Genomic DNA, 17,989 nt, shown 5'->3' on the forward strand with positions numbered 1-17,989 from the left:
GCACGGGTTCGATTCCCTGCTGGGTCGGAGATTTTCTCCGCTCAGGTACTGGGTGCTAGGATTTCATTATCATCAGTGGAAGGCAATGGGCAACCACCACTGGAATCACTTCCCTAGACGCTCATGCGGTGGACCTCTCTGACGAGGCTTCCCTCAGGACAAGACCTGCCGTAGGTCAGAGCACATAGTTTAAGTTCTAGTTTCATGACGGCTAGTCCATCATCAGTCTGTTGGAAATCGATTCTAAACTTTTGCTGACCATATAACCAACTCCCTTCTGGAATTTTCCATCTTCCGATCCAGTGTAGTAACGTCCCTAGCCGTTTCCAGTTTTCCTGCTCCTGGATATCTAACTTCTTGCAGTGCTACAAGATACATTTCATATCTGTCGAGTTCTTCTGACACAATATTGAGAGCTCCAAGTGCTGACAAAGTCCTAATGTTCCACTTGTCTGTGAAGCGTTTTCTATATTTCTAGTTTCTATTTTCCTCCGAGGCATTTGCATGACGGTTCGGAACAAGCTCTTTTTTACGGGACGGGTTGTTAGCCCAATGACTAACCCCCACCCTGGAGGACCAGTCCAGTTATTTTTTGAGGGTATTTTATTTCCTCACTACCGTCCGACTCCGCTGATGGCAGAGCCAGCGAGCTTTCCCCAATTCCAGTGGGGACCCAACCCATTGAAGGTAACTGGTAACTGTCCAAACGGGAGATAAATATCAGCAATGACAAAAATACTCTATCAATATTTTGTAGCGATGTTGTATCAAATTTAATGTCCATTTGTGAAATATAGATATTTGGGAGTAGATTTTTATACTCGTTTTTGGAACTGAAGTAAATTACCAAAATGTGCAATACAGTTGGTTTAAAAAATGCTGAAATATTTTGTAGCTAAAAGCACATGTTACCAGACAAAAGATGTTTGCTCATTGTCGACAGCCACTGCATGCTGATTGTCACAAAATTTAATAGTTTTAAGACGGTTACACAAAAATATTCGTACATCTCAAAAGAATGAAATGAATTACAGAAGAAACATTGAGATTTTCAAATAACTATCCTTTTCGTAATTTCAATTGCAACTTCCTATAAAGTTTTTATTACTCTGGTTTATAACTTGCAATTGCAGGTCCTATCCCGTATTCGTAAAGTAAGTGAATTCACACTAAGCGCAGCCGCCCATTCGGACCCCCCTTCCCCCCCTCCCCCCTCTCCCACCCCCTCCGTGTGGGCGGTCCTGGTTGTTGGAAGTGTACAAAAACGTTGTACCGTTGTATGATAAATCAATTAGGTAGTGCCGAAGTGTCCGTTGGGCTCAAACAAATGTTACTGACGAAAACTGAAGTGGCAGACCATCTCCCTGTCAAGAAATAACAATCGCCAAATACACTGTACAGTCACATTAAGGTCACTGCCCATCAAAAGCCTGAATAGCCATCTTTTGTAGCTCGGACGAGCAGGAAGAGAGCGAAACAAGTTGTGGAAGGTACGACAGGGATGTAGGGCTGTGCTGATTCCAGTGCTGTGGACAGCTGCGCTAGGTTGCTCTGTTCAGAAACCAAGGCACGTTCAAATCAGTCGAGGTGGTCCCACAGATTCTCCACTCTGTTTACATACGGAGAATTTGGTGGCCAGAGGAGTACGGCAAACAAGCCCGATGCTTTTCGAATTAGCACTGTCCTGCTGCTAAATGCTGTCGGGCTAAGGAACAAACAAACAGCATGTAGAAGTGAATATTGTCCTCAAGGAAAGATACATAGATGTATTGATTCATTGTATCAAAACTAGACACGATTGTCTTAATGGGATTTCCGCGATCGGTCATTAAATAAAAATATGGCATTTCAGTCTTTGATCGCTATTTTTTTTATTTTCAATGACCGGTTTCAGGCTAGTTGCCCATCTTCAGATCATATATTGCAGTTACAGAGTAACTTGTCAGTACAGAACTATCGGTTCGCTGTCATAAGCGAACCGATAGTTCTGTACGGACAAGTTACTCTGTAACTGCAATAAAAGATCTGAAGATGGGCAGCTAGCCTGTTGCCTATCTTCAGATCATATATTGCAGTTACAGAGTAACTTGTCAGTACAGAACTATCGGTTCGCTGTCATAAGCGAACCGATAGTTCTGTACGGACAAGTTACTCTGTAACTGCAATAAAAGATCTGAAGATGGGCAGCTAGCCTGAAACCGGTCTTTGAAAATAAAAAATAGCGATCAAAGACTTAAATTCCATATTTTTATTGATTCATTGTGCCATCCAGAATGCTAGAGAATACAAGGACAAGCTTCCCCTCTCTCCTCTGGCCTTGGACTGTATGACGTCCGCGCCAACGGTCATCTGTCCAATGGAGCATAAAACCTGAATTATCAGAACAGGCCACCTACTGCCACTCAGTGTTCCTCCAGTTGCGATACTGTCGTGCAGATTGAAGCCTTCGCAGCGTTCGTGGCACGACAACTGTATAGGGCTGATCTTTCTGCCTGTCGATCAGTACGTAGTGTTCCATTGACACCTGCAAACATCAGCCACGTTGCCATCTGCATAGGGACTGGGTCAATGAGGAGTGGGTCACGTGTGAGCGGAGGAAAAAATTGCTGTTTTGAAGAGCGCGCCGCAGCGCGTAGTGTGAAGCAGTCGCCCTCCGTTTCTGGCGGTGGCGCCGCTGTGGCAATCACAGCTTTGGTGTCTCCCTCTGGTGGGAAAGGGGAACGGTTGCCTGTTCACATGCATTTAAGGGGCGCTATGAGCTCGCCAGTCGCCCCCCCCCCCCCAAATTCTACAAGTCCCTCCAGATCTTTGAGCGTCATGCACTCCGCCTCACCTTCCGTATACGCCTCCCGTCCCCCATACGGATCCTCTATGATCTCATTCCTTTCCCCCATCTGCTCCTATTCCTCGAACATATCCGCATTCTCTACACCTTCCACCGCCTTGATCCCCCTCACCCCCTGGCTGCTCCTCTCCTCTCCCATCCCCACCCCCTGCCACATCTTCACTGTTGAGTCCCCCCTACCCTCCATCTCTACACCCTTCATCTCCTTTCCCAAGGTGGCTTCCATCAACTCCCCCTCCCGGATGATGCCCTCTCTCCCTCCATTTATCTCTCCTATCAACTCTAATCCTCAATCCCCCTCCTTTCCTCTGTCCTTTTCCCGGGCTCCCTCTCCCCCCTTCCATCCTCTTTTTCCCCACCTCCCCTCTCTCTGCCCCATTCATTCCCCCGAGTCCTTTTGCATCTCCCTCCTCTGCCTCTTCTCATTCCCTCTCGTGTCTGCCCTGCCCCTCTGCCCCTTTATGAGTCCTCTCCCTCCTTGGTTCCCCACCCCCTTTTCGTTTTTTCCTTCCTCCCTTTCTTCCCCCTACTCCAGCGCCCCCCCCCCCCCCATCTATCTTTGGCTCGGGAGTGTTATCTTTGTGCCGCCATTTTAGTGCAGTGTTTTACAGTGAGTGTTCCATGTTGTTTTTTTTGGGAAGTGTTGCGAACGGCCATCATACTGTCGCTGGGTGTGCTTTTTATCCCTTGCGAACAGAAGCCAGACTGTCGCCATGTATTTTTAATTGTGTGTGTACTATGTTCCTTGTCTGATTCCTGTGTCTTTTGTTAACATTGCCAACCCCTTTTGCTTTCTGTTTTAACTTTCCGCATTTTCCCGCCATCTTACACTTTAAGTCACCGTTTTATCGCCTGTTTTTCTTGTTTCTTTTCAGCTTCCGTTTTTTTTTTTTAAAAAAAAGTCTGTAGGCTGTAGAGCAGCGTACTAAGCTGCTGCCAGCCAACCCCTTTCGGGGGGAATTGAAAATCAATGAAGAAAATAAAACTCGCCAGTCGGTCAGTCTGGGTCAGTTTCTCGTCGCCAACTTGCTAGTCTGTCTGTGGTCCACATTTGTTAGGCAGTTAGTGTCTGTCTGTCGTATCAGACTTTAAAGCCGGCAAAATGAGAGTCTTTCCACTCCGCCAGTAAGAGAGCTCAGCGAGTGGTTGCACGGTCGGGGCTTAGTTCCTGCATCTGAGTCTGCGCGTTAGGCCGCCAGTCTGCTCGAGTTTGCTCAGGCAATGGTCATTGGCGGTTGGATCGATCGGTTGGTCGGTCGCGCACTGAAACACAAGATGACTTTTCCGTCTTGAGCGTCGGCGCATGTGAGGTCGCCACGTGAGTCCAGTGGGCCGCGGCGTATTGCGAGGGGTAGTGACTTCGCGGTCGACACGAGAGCAACAGGAGTCAACCTACATCAGACTGGCCGGTGCGAGCTGCGACGCCATGAGACGGGAGATCGGAGCGCCTTCCTGCGTCCGTTGATGCGGCTGGCAGCGGAAGGTTTTGGAGAGCGATTTCGGGGTGCTGCGCCAGGACTTCTCGAGAAATCTCAGTTTATTAGAAGTTAAGTGATCGGTGATATGTTGTTTGATTTACTCTTGTTAAATTCTACTTGTTTTCTTGGTGAGGTCACCAGCCGTTTTGCTTTGGGGTGGTCCCACCATTCATCTCCGTTTTCCCACCCGCGGGAAGGTGGTTGTTTATGAATTGGGTGGTCCGTTTTCCCCTTGTGGAGTAGGGGCGGGTTAGAGCAACCTGCAGTTCGGGTTGTTCGGTAATCTCCCTATCAGTCTACCATACATTAGTAGCCGCCTCTGTCATGTTTGTCGGATTTGGTGTGTTAACGAATTTATTGCTTGGGGTGTAACGGCCTAATACCTGAAATATGTTTTGATCTTTGGACACTTTGATATTATTGCCTATGATATTGAGAGGCGGTATCTGTGTACTGTAGAGCATCTTAACTATTGTTTGGCCAGCCTTGTATAATTTTGTATAAGATTGCATTTCATGGGCTTTTATTTAAATGATCATTTTAGTATATAAAGTTGCCACCCTTTCACCGTAAGACTTTTCTTAGAAGTTAACATCAAGTTGCACCTTCGGTGGCAAGGTTAATATTTTAATTGTTAGTGTTTTGTACCATTTCCATCCCTCCTACGGGGGCTGCATAGTTTGTATGCTTGTGTAAATTGTGAAAACTCTTAGTTTAAAGTAATCTGCTGTGTTGCAGATTTGCACCAGTGTAGTCTCTCAGAGGCTGTTTTGAGCAGTGTCAAAAGGGAGCGGCAAGGTTCTCTGCCTGTAAGATCATACAGTCAAAACTTGTTTCTTTCTGCCTCTGAATAAATTGTTACTTTGATATTTAGAGGGTGCTTTCTGATTATAATTTTAAATCTGTCTCTTTTAAAAATGCTTTGGGGCACTATTAAAGTAAATAAAATTCCCATTTGTTAAAAGGAATTTGGTTATGATTTCATCAGTTACTCCCTGGCGACTACTTCCATGCTTACATAGTGTGATTAAATGTGTTAATGTTCTTGATGAATCGCTAGTAGATAAAATAAATTCTTAAGAATATTCTTTGAAAATAAATCGCGGTTCAACGTGCTCTTTTCGAATGCTAACAGATACTATCGGAGCATTGATTCAGGACGTATGACAGGTAGCGTCCAGGAGCATTGTCGAATATGATCGTTTTGCTGGTCATGTTGTTACGCTATGGGTAAGCATACCGCTGCATGGGCGTACTGACCACCAAATCTTTGAACACGCTACAGTCACCGAATAACGTTATAGTGTCACTGAGCTCCTTCCCCATATGTCTCTCCTCACGGATGCATTCGGCGCAGACGTCACATTTAATTATTACAGTGCGTGACCGTATCGAACAGTGAAGGTGAGGGGGATCTTGGAACGAGGTGATATTAAGGCGAATGGACTGGACTGTCTGTCCTCCAGACTTAAATACCATCGAGCACGTGTGGGTTGCGTTGGTGCGAGTTATTGTAGCACGTCCGCATGCACCAACGACCATCCACCAGATGTCTACAGGGCTGCTGGAGGAATGGAATTCTCTACCACACGAACTCGTTACCAGCCTTGCGGTCACCATGGCAACACGTTGCGCAGCATGCATCAACGTCCATGGTAGTAACACACCGTACTGCGAACCATGTTCCGCATATTGTATCGTCCAGAGGTCCACCATAAATCGCGGTGACTTACTGCAATGTAATTACTGTCCGTTAACAAAACTGCTTTTTTTCTGTTCGTCTCATTGTGTATTTCTGTCAGTTACCTTCCGTGCTTGGCCATAGCAGTTGTTTCTATGTATGGTCAAAGTTTCGTCGATCTATGTAACTTGGCAGTGACACGTCACGAGAAATTTACTATCGTGACTAAGTCTTGCACACCAGTCTCATACATATAAGCTCAGCTTAAGCGTTAAATGTAAAATTACTCTATACACTAATTATACTTCGGCTGCATACAAGGAAGTTTCAGAGGAACGATTTATATAGTTGACAGCCAAATCTAAATGACACCGTATAGTTACTGTAACATTTTGAATGCGCATTAAAATAAATCAGAACAATTATGTGCGAAACAGATTATTGTTACTACACAACATGATCGTGACTGAGGGATATAAAGACAGTGCTTACAAAAATGATAGAATGAAGTCGGTCTTAGCTTGCTACACACACTTACAATAACAACTGTGGTGGTTTTCTTAACATTCAAGGTCGCTATACACACGTCAAGAAAAAGACACATAGATCGGCTGTGTCACTTTCAAAGAAATGTTCTCAGTATTTGCTTTAAGTGATTTTGGGAAATTGCGGAAAATCTAAACCAGGAAGAGCGTCTTTCGTAATGCGAATCTTCCGCTGTATGTCTTCGATCCTTGGGATTTCTTAAATGTTTTAAAAGTGGCTTGAAGACGTGTATCACATACAATACTTTAAGGCTTAGTACAGTCAGTGATCGTACGTGAAGTGAAATACTCGTAATATCTTGACATTATGAATGAAAAGGCATATGACAGTGGTATAATATTCAACAATATTTATTACTTTACGAACCGATTTGCGGTTGTTATTCCACCATGGGGTACAAAGACAAATATTTATGGCTATGAAATTTTTATAGGATCAAAGACTTTAAAGTAGGTGCATCTGCAGTGTGTCTAAGAGCGTTTTCAAAGTTTACAGTTGTTTGTCTTTGATTTAGGAGGAAAACGTGAGGGAATTGATCAGTTAAATGCGATATAAAACTATGTAACTTATGTAAAATATGTGGCACGTTACATAATTAACTACATCACAAATTACAACAATCGTTTTGAGAAGAGAACGAAGCTGAGTGTTACACAGTAACCTTTGGCAGCATGTTGCACGGGGGTAACTGAAAAACGTTATCTTGTCCTTAACACGTGTCGTACTAATGGTTCAAATGGCTCTGAGTACTATAGGACTTAACTTCTGAGGTCATAAGTCCCCTAGAACTTAGAACTACTTAAACCTTACCTAAGGACCTCACACACATCCATGCCCGAGGCAGGATTCGAACCTGCGACCGTAGCGGTCGCGCGGTTCCAGACTGTAGCGCCTAGAACCGCTCGGCCACCTCGGCCGGCTGTCGTACTAAAAATAGGCAAAATGTTACAAGTGGGAGTAGATAGGTAAGTGGAATAACTGTATACTGAGGTAAGAACAGTCATAGAATACATCCAAATATCGTGTCGGACCTTCTTTTGCTCGGAGTAGTGCTGCAACTCAACGCGTCTTGGACTCAACAGGTCGTTCGCAATCCCCTGCCTGCAGAAATATTTAGCCATACCGCCTCAGTGCAGTCCATAACTGCGGACGTTTTGCCGGTACAGGATTTTGTGCACAAACTAAAGTCTCGGTTATTTCCATAAATTTACAATGGGATTCATGTCGGGCGATTCGGGTGGCTTAATGATTCGATTGAATTTTTCAGAATGTTCTTCAAACTAATCGCGAACAACTGTGGCTCGGTGACATGTGGCATGATGATGGTGATGAGGTCCCTTACTCCGAGGAGACGATGCGGGAGACCCGCACCGCTGTACGAGACAAGGTCCCAGTGGAGGTGGTTTGCCGTTGCCTTCCTCCGGCCGTAATGGACAAGAATGATAATGATGAAGACGACACATCAACAGCTAGTCATCACGAGGCAGTAAAAATCCCTGACCCCGCCGGGAATCGAACTCTGGACCCCGTGCGCTGGAAGCGAGAACACTACCGCAAGACCACGAGTTGCGGACACATGGGGCATTGTTACCCATAAAAGTCCCTGGATGGCTGCAAATTGTCTCCAAGTAGCCGAACATAACCATCTACAGTCAGTATAGGTCCATTTGGATCAGAGAACCTAGTCCACTCCATGTAAACATAGTGCACACCATTATGGAGACACAACCGTCCTGTACAGTGCCATGTTGACAACCTTCGGTCCATGCTTCGTGGGGTCTGCGCAAAACTGGAACCCTAGTATTGGCTCTTACCAACTGAAATCGGGTCTTATCTGACCAGGTCAGGGTTTTCCAGTAGTTTAGGGTAGAACCGATATGGTTCAAAGCCCAGGAGAGGCGCTGCAGGCGACGTCACGCGGTTAGCGAAGGCACTCGCGTCGGTCGTCTGCTGTCTAGCCCGTAACGCCTAATTTCACCCCACCGTCCTAACAGGCGCGTGCGTCGTACGTCTCACATTGATTTCTGCCGTTATTTCATGCAGCTTTGCTTGTCTTTTAGCAATGACGATTGTACAAAAAGCCGCTGTTCTCAGTCATTCAGTGAAGGGCGTCGGCCACTGTGTTGTCCGCGGTGTGAGGTAATGCCTGAAATTTGGCATTCTCTTGACCCTGTGGATCTCCGTATACTGAATTCCATAAGGATTTACGAAATACGAAGCCCCATGCGTCTAGCTCCAACTAACATTCCGCGTTAACGTTAAAAAATCTGCCATTTGCATAAACGCTGGAACTGAGTGTTTTTCTGTAATCAAAGACTGGCCATTAACAGGAAACCAATTAATAAAAAGGAACCTCTGCAGGAGACGACTACAATTCTTGCATAGTTTGTTCTCTAGATCTAGAATCACCAAAACGACACCCTTCTGTGCTATTCTCTAAGTTGACGCACAGCCGGGACTTATAAAAATCTGCATTCATTAATATTCACTTTATGGAAAAAAAGAAGAATCGCAGCTGATATACTCGTCTGCTTACTCAATTATGTGTCGAGCGCATTATATCGTAGTAAGGTTTACTCGATCAATGTGTATTAGGGGTGCTGTACTACAATCGAAATGCCATTTTATTCACAAGCTGTGCGCGTGCCTCGTAGGTCCTCAGGCAGTGGAGGAATGTATACTAAAGTGTAACACAACGGATGGTCGACGGTATTTCAAAAGGAGATCTGAATTGTTCTGACAATGTATCCACTGTCGCTATTTCCGCGCCATTGGAAAGCCCTATTTTAAAATAACGGACCCATATTTCGTCAGAAATACAGACAACCGTGCAGTATGAAGACCGACTACGCAATTCTTCCCCTGTGCGTTACATCGAATTATATGAAGCTCTTAGTAACGCAGAAGAGAGCAGTTATTAGCCTTTAGAACGAAAAAAAAGAATGAGTCCAGAGCAGCCTTTCACCATTGAAGACTGCACGCGATTGATATTTCACGGTTTAAAGAGCTGTTATTTTAATTTGAGAGAAGGCCGGTTTCAATTTGATTTAATGCGGCAAGCACGTATCAGCCAGGGAGGTATTTCTGCAAAACAGGGCAGTGTCAGGGTGCTGCACTGCGACACTGACCGCATTCTGAAGCCGTGACTTTCCGACCGCGTTTAGTTCCACCTCAGAGTGGAATAGCGGTGTAACCGCCAAAGGGTCTATGGTAGTGCCGAGGTAATTTTCCTCCGACGAATTTAATAGCACAGGGCTTCAGTAAACGGGCTTTTAATTGGCTCGCGTTGCCTAACGCTCGTGACGTTGACTGGCGGACGCTGTTAATTGCGACTAGCGACTTGTGGGGCCTGGTGACGTCGCGGTGTCGTAACGCCGAGTGGTTGCGTTTAGCGGTTCTGCAATAACAGCGTCGATCGCCGCTGGTAAAAGCACCGGATCAGCCGTAAATTTTAAGACTGAAGAGACATTGGTCCTTCTGCTTATTCTTTTTCTTTTACTGCTCCGTAGCGCGTTCTTCATACATAATGACAACCTAAACAAGAGTAATGCCGCAATACACGACTAACGAACGAACCAAAGAGTGATCATAGTGTGTTACTGCGCATTACGTCCGGCTAGTAAAATGACCAATCAAAACGTAGAAACGATCTGTTTAATATCCCCGCCAACGGCCGATATCGAACAGTCCTCACAGAAGGACTGTATGAACTTCTCGACACCTGTTTGATTCGTACTGATAGGACGTGCAGGACACGACTACTAGGAACTGAACATTATGCAAATAGGAAGACGCACCTCTCAACCGTTTAAATAAAATCGAGTCTGAAAATTTTATGCGTGTTTATACACTCCTGGAAATGGAAAAAAGAACACATTGACACCGGTGTGTCAGACCCACCATACTTGCTCCGGACACTGCGAGAGGGCTGTACAAGCAATGATCACACGCACGGCACAGCGGACACACCAGGAATCGCGGTGTTGGCCGTCGAATGGCGCTAGCTGCGCAGCATTTGTGCACCGCCACCGTCAGTGTCAGCCAGTTTGCCGTGGCATACGGAGCTCCATCGCAGTCTTTAACACTGGTAGCATGCCGCGACAGTGTGGACGTGAACCGTATGTGCAGTTGACGGACTTTGAGCGAGGGCGTGTAGTGGGCATGCGGGAGGCCGGGTGGGCGTACCGCCGAATTGGTCAACACGTGGGGCGTGAGGTCTCCACAGTACATCGATGTTGTCGCCAGTGGTCGACGGAAGGTGCACGTGCCCGTCGACCTGGGACCGGACCGCAGCGACGCACGGACGCACGCCAAGACCGTAGGATCCTACGCAGTGCCGTAGGGGACCGCACCGCCACTTCCCAGCAAATTAGGGACACTGTTGCTCCTGGGGTATCGGCGAGGACCATTCGCAACCGTCTCCATGAAGCTGGGCTACGGTCCCGCACACCGTTAGGGCGTCTTCCGCTCACGCCCCAACATCGTGCAGCCCGCCTCCAGTGGTGTCGCGACAGGCGTGAATGGAGGGACGAATGGAGACGTGTCGCCTTCAGCGATGAGAGTCGCTTCTGCCTTGGTGCCAATGATGGTCGTATGCGTGTTTGGCGCCGTGCAGGTGAGCGCAACAATCAGGACTGCATACGACCGAGGCACACAGGGCCAACACCCGGCATCATGGTGTGGGGAGCGATCTCCTACACTGGCCGTACACCACTGGTGATCGTCGGGGGGACACTGAATAGTGCACGGTGCATCCAAACCGTCATCGAACCCATCGTTCTACCATTCCTAGACCGGCAAGGGAACTTGCTGTTCCAACAGGACAATACACGTCCGCATGTATCCCGTGCCACCCAACGTGCTCTAGAAGGTGTAAGTCAACTACCCTGGCCAGCAAGATCTCCGGATCTGTCCCCCATTGAGCATGTTTGGGACTGGATGAAGCGTCGTCTCACGCGGTCTGCACGTCCAGCACGAACGCTGGTCCAGCTGAGGCGCCAGGTGGAAATGGCATGGCAAGCCGTTGCACAGGACTACATCCAGCATCTCTACGATCGTCTCCATGGGAGAATAGCAGCCTGCATTGCTGCGAAAGGTGGATATACACTGTACTAGTGCCGACATTGTGCATGCTCTGTTGCCTGTGTCTATGTGCCTGTGGTTCTGTCAGTGTGATCATGTGATGTATCCGACCCCAGGAATGTGTCAATAAAGTTTCCCCTCCCTGGGACAATGAATTCACGGTGTTCTTATTTCAATTTCCAGGAGTGTATATTCTGTAGAGACGCTAGCACACAAGGAGTTCGCAGCCGAGGGAGAAAGCGCATTGTTTTCATATGCGCGATGTATTGGGATCGAATCTACTTGCTGGCACTCCTTTTTTCTCATCCCTACAACAGATGTATTTCTAACAACAGATGAATTATGAGTATGCAATTTATCAGTATTTAATGATCCAGTTACACTAAAGAGCGAATGGAACCGGTACACGATATTAATATCGTGTAGGGCTACCATGAGCACTCAGAAATGCCACAACACGAACTGGAATCGGCTCGACTAACGTCTGAAGTAGTGCTGGAGGGAATTGACACCATGAATCCTGCACGGCTGCCATAAATCCGCAAGAGAACGTGGGGGTGGAAATCTCTTCTCAACAGCTCATTGCAAGGCATCCTAGAAACGCCCACTAATGTTCGTGTCTGCATAGTTTGGTGGCCATCGGAAGTGTTTAAACTCAGAAGGGTGTTCCTGAAGCCAATATGTTGCGATTACGGACGTGTGGTGTGACGCATTGTCCTGCTGGAATTGTCCAAGTCCGCCGGAATGCACAATGGACATGAATGGATGTAGGTGATCAAACAGGATGCGTACGTACGTGTCACATGTCTGAGTCTTATCTAGACGTATCAGGAGCCCCGTAGCACCCCAATTGCACACGCCCCACACCATTACGGAGCGTCCATCAGTCCCCTGCTGGCATGCGAGATCCATGGATTCATGAGGTTGTCTCCGTACCCTTACACGTCCGTCCGCTCGGCACAGTTTCAAACGTGACTCGTCCAACCAGACAACACGTTTCCAGTCATCAACAGCCCCATGTCAGTGTTGACGGGCCTAGACGAGGCGTCAAGATTTGTGTCGTGCAGTCATCAAAGGTACACGAATGGGCCTTTGGATCCGAAAGCCCATATCGACGATGTTTCGTTGAATGGTTCGCACGCAGACACTGAAATCTGCAGCAATTTGCGGAAGTGTTGCACTTGTCACGTAGAACGATTCTGTTCGTTGTCATTGGTCCCGTTCTTGCAGGATCGTTTTCCTGCCGCAGCGATGTAGAAGATTTGATGTTTTACTGGATTCCTGATATTCACGGCACACTCCTGAAATGGTCGTACGGGAAAAGACCCACTTCATCGCTACTTCTGAGATGTTGTGTCCCATCGCTGGTGTGCCGACTATAACACCACGTTCAAATTCACTTAAATGTTGATAACTTGCCATTGTAGCAGCAGTAACCAATCTAAAAAGTACGCCAGACACTAGTCATCTCATATCGGCGTTGCCGAACGCAGTGCCGTATTCTGCCTGTCTACATATCTCTGTATTTTTAATACGCATGGCTATACCAGTTTCTTTGGCGCTTTAGAGCATTATATCTATAATCTGTATACTGAAAAAGGACTAATAAGTTTTAAAGAGATACAAAAAACGATACACATGAACTTAAATCACTACAGTAATTTCATTTATGTTATTCTGCGAACATATGTGACTTGATTTACATGTAATCTATGAAGCACCGCACGAATCATGGTGACATTAATCATAGAAATGTAAAAAACAATAATTTTTGCTACAAACAGCACGTGTAATGAATTCCGAATTTATGCATAGGTAAGGTTTTTTAAATGTATCTGTTGCTAGAGAAACTTGGTTTATATTCATAAATAATAGTCGAATCATCACGCAATTACCTGTCACAGCACGTGTATCTAATTCTAGAATTATGTGATAATGAAAACGAAACAAGTAGTGGCAGTGAGATTCAGTCCACAGACCTCACGCTTATGAAACGAAGAGCTCACTCTCTCGGCTGAAAACTCCATCGACACTAGCGACCATAGGAAGTATATATGCACGACTAAAATTTTGAAAGTCGATATTCTCACAAACGGTTTGAGAGTTGTGTCTTCCTATTTAATTGTGTTGAAGTTCAATTCGTTGCATTACCTGCTGTCAGTCACATAATTCTGCTAACTAAATTTCGACCCTACTTTGTAAAGTTCCTTATCCTCGTGATTGACTTACATTCAGTGTTCTGCTGCCACTGAACTTGGCTTTGCTTACGGGCTCCACATCGGGAGCGGACAGGAGGCCCTGTTGACCATCTGTATTATTTACATTCCGTATATCGTTCAAAATCAAACAATCGCGTGTGATACATTCGTCAGTCTTGTATTGGGGATTGAACTAACTAAGCATAGAGTAACGCCGAGTGTTGCAGTAAATGCTCATCTGTGATAAGCCGTTCATGGGTGCAATACTATAATCCTAAAAAGCTAGAATCCAGAAAATGTTTCACAGTGTACTCCTTTATTTCACTTTTAGAAATTTGACAATGAAATTTTGAAGCACCTTTCACAAGATGATGGAAGGCCATATGAGGTACACTCATCAGTTTACCATCTGTTGAGATAATGGTATGTCCCGGAAAACTTTCTTTAAAGAACAATGCGGGGATCATGGAGTGTAATTTTTCCTCCTATCTGTCGTGCAATTTCTCTCCAAACTCACTAGTTTCACACTTAATCCCAAACGCCATGTAAATGATATGCATTAAGCTGGCCGACTCATGCCTGAAGCTTTCTAGCAGTTTAAAGACGTGTGTTGAAGAAGCAAGAGAATATGTTGAAAACCCATTCCACAAAACCTTACGCAACTAGAAGTAGCACCAACATCCTTCACTGAAATTAACAGAATTATAAAAATTTTGAAAAGCGAAACCTCGTATGGTGTTCATGGAACTCCAAACAGTATTCTGAAAAGGTGTTCCAACTTTATAAGTGACGTCCTCAGTGATAATGCAGTCTGGTACACGGAGTTTTTCCAGACAGTTTAAAATATATAATTGTTAAACTTCTTCATAAGAAAGGTAACAAGACAGATTTGAACAGTTACCGTCCAATTTCATGACTAATTTCTTCTTCCAGAATACTCGGAGATGTAATGTACTCAACAGTAGTTTCATACTTTCGTGAAAACAGTTTACTTAGCATATCACAGTTTGGACTACAAAAGGGTTGCTCCAATGAAAATGATACATATTTATTCACGCAACAGATAGTAAAAGCCTTAAATAATAAAATATCGTCAGCTGTGTTTTTTATGATCTCTCCAAAGCGCTTCGTTGTGTAGATCGTGCTACCCTCTCAGATAAACTGATGTCATTGTCCACAGCTGGTTTGAATCATGCTTGATGAACAGAATGCAAAAGCTTGTGCTGAATAAATAGTACACTGTCAGAAGCGTCAAAAATTTCAGTTTCTCGGGAAAATCTACACACCTCTACACCGGGCGCTTATAACCTCGCTGTTGTGCGCCCTAAAACACTAATCATCATCATCATCATCATCATCATCACACCTCTACACGGCTCAATTTTGTGTCCACTCCTATTCGCTACACATGTGAATGTTTTCCCACTTAACGTTCAAAAAGCAGAATTGGTACTTTTTGGAGACAGTATTAGTGTTATAAGAAATTCCATTAGAGTTGGTAACACAAGAAATGGTGAATGATATTTTACAAATAATTATAAAGTGGTCCTTCGAACACAGACTCTCTCTAAATTTTGAAAAGAAGAAGAAAAACACTATATTCAGGTTTGTAAACCACAGAGTCGTACCAGTAGTTGATGTAGCACACAAGCAGGAGTCAGTAAGTAGGGCAGAACGCTCCAAATTTTTGAGGTGTACATATTAATGAAAATGTGAACCGGAACAAGTTTATTACGGAGCTTCTCAAATACCTAAGATCAGCTACAGTTACTTTTCGTATAACTGCTAATCTTGGAAACATATAAAATCAACCATCTGACATATTTTGCGTATTTGCAGTTAATAATGTCTTATGGAATGATTTTCTGGTGTAACTCATCACTCAGAAGCAAAAAAAAAAAAAAAAAAAAAAAAAAAAAAAATGTTGCACAAAAGCGAGAAGTTAGATTAATACGTGGTGTTCACCCACTGATATCGGGCATCTACGCGTCGTCAAAAGTAATCCGTCAAAACTTTTGAAGAACAATGTTGTGTACACCTACAACACCAGAAGAAAAAGTGACTGTTATTGCCTATTATTAAAACTGTCAGTGGCTCAGAAAGGAGCTCAGTATGCGCCAACAAAGATCTTCTATCATTTTTCCAATAACATAAAATGTCTGGCAGGTAGCAAAACAAATTTTAAATCTGAATTAAAATTGTTTCTGCTGCATACTCCTACTACTCTATTGACGAATTTCTACTTAGAAACTGGTTTAATCAGTAATAAATAACAATAAATAAAAAACCTTGTTTTTAATATATAAGAAACTATGAGCCTCGATTGCGGTAATGAAACCAACCTTTACCTAGGTTTCAGCCCAAGTAATTGAGCCTTCTTCAGAAGATATACCTGAATCTATAATATGTCCAAAAGGGCATGGTGTAGATATAAAACTAAAACAGCCTGAATAGGCGTAGTCACATTTTAAAAATTCGCTACATAAGTACTAAGTCAATACCAAGACTTAAGCTCTGGCATGCTCCTCGTCTACATGGACGCCGAGCGCTGCGCCACGGAAGCTCACGTGAAACTAAAGTGATTTTCACGTGAGCTCCCGAGACCCACCACGGCGTGTATGGAGACGAGGCGTATGCCAGAGCTTAAGTCTTGATGTTGTCTTAGTACTTATGCACCGAATTTTTAAAATGTGACTACGCCTATTCAGGCTGTTTTAGTTTTATCTCTACACCATGCCCTTTTGGACATATTATAGATTCAGGTATATCTTCTGAAGAAGGCTCAATTACTTGGGCTGAAACCTAGGTAAAGATTGGTTTCATTAACGCAACCGAGGCTGATAGTTTCTTATGTATTAGAATATCACGATTGCTGACCTTACTGCAACGTTGAAAATACAAAAACCTTGTTTTTAAGTGTAGTTGCTAAGCAGGATTAAAATAACAACCTGTTCATTAATGTTGACGCCAATAAGGTGTACATATCCCGTAAACTGACTCGTTACATATCATTCCGATAAAAGCATCGTTCACATTATCTACGAAACGTGTAAATAACTAACTGTTGGAGCGAACCTCGAATGTGGAACTTGGATCTCTACCTTTTGCAGGCTATGCTCTTAACGACGGGACTATGTAAAACGACTCACGCCTCTCGAGCTATCATCTCATCTTACAGTTCTACCGGTACCTCTCTATCCCCGTGACTAGTACTCCTTGAAGAAAGCGTATCACAGAGAAATAGCTAAGTCAAAGCCTAAGAGCTTTCTTTCCAGAATGCATCTTCTGTGTTATTTTTGCCTATTTTCGTATTTTTTCTGGCTATTTATTATGTAAGTACAATATGTTCTTTCTCTTCACCTCATTTAATTGTTTTTCGATATTATGTTGAAAATGGAATTTTGCAGAACAACTTCATTACGTTTACAGGGTGACATTATGGAACCATATGAAAAAAAATAAATTAGTTACAAAGTACGGCGTGCACACAGTTTATTCAACATGTGAGCGTCACTAAAGATATTCAGATTCAGGTTACGACATGTTCGATATGCGTGCCATCATTGGCGATGATATGGCGCAGACGTATAGCGAAATTCTGCATGAGTCGCTGAAGTGTTGGAACATCGATGCTGTCGATGACCTCCTGACTGGCTATTTTCAACACAGCAATGGTTCTAGGCTCATTGCTGTACACCTTATCTTTAACATAGCCCCACAAAAAGGAGTCGCATGTGTTCAGAGCTTGAGGATGTGGCGGCCAATCAAGGCCCATGCCAGTGGCCTCCGGGTACCCCAGAGCCAGAATGGGTTCCCCAAACTGCTCCTTCAGGATATCATACACTCTCCTGTTTCGATGGGGTCGAGCTCCGTCTTGGATGAACCACACTTGTCGAACTTTGGATAGTGGGGATGAAATCATCTTCCAAAAACTTCACGTACTGTTCGGTAATCACCATGCCATCAAAGAATATCGCAGCGATTATTCCACGACTGGACATCGCACACCACACAGTCAGCAGTTGAAGGTGAGGAGACTTCTCGATCGCGGAATGCGGATTCTCAGACCCCCAAATGCGCCAATTTTGCTTATTGACGAACCCATCCAAATGAAAGTGGTCTTCTTCGCTTAACCAAACCATACTGGGCTATCTAATTC

The sequence above is a fragment of the Schistocerca piceifrons genome, chromosome 8 (genome assembly GCF_021461385.2).
Source record: "Schistocerca piceifrons isolate TAMUIC-IGC-003096 chromosome 8, iqSchPice1.1, whole genome shotgun sequence".
NCBI lineage: Eukaryota > Metazoa > Arthropoda > Insecta > Orthoptera > Acrididae > Schistocerca > Schistocerca piceifrons.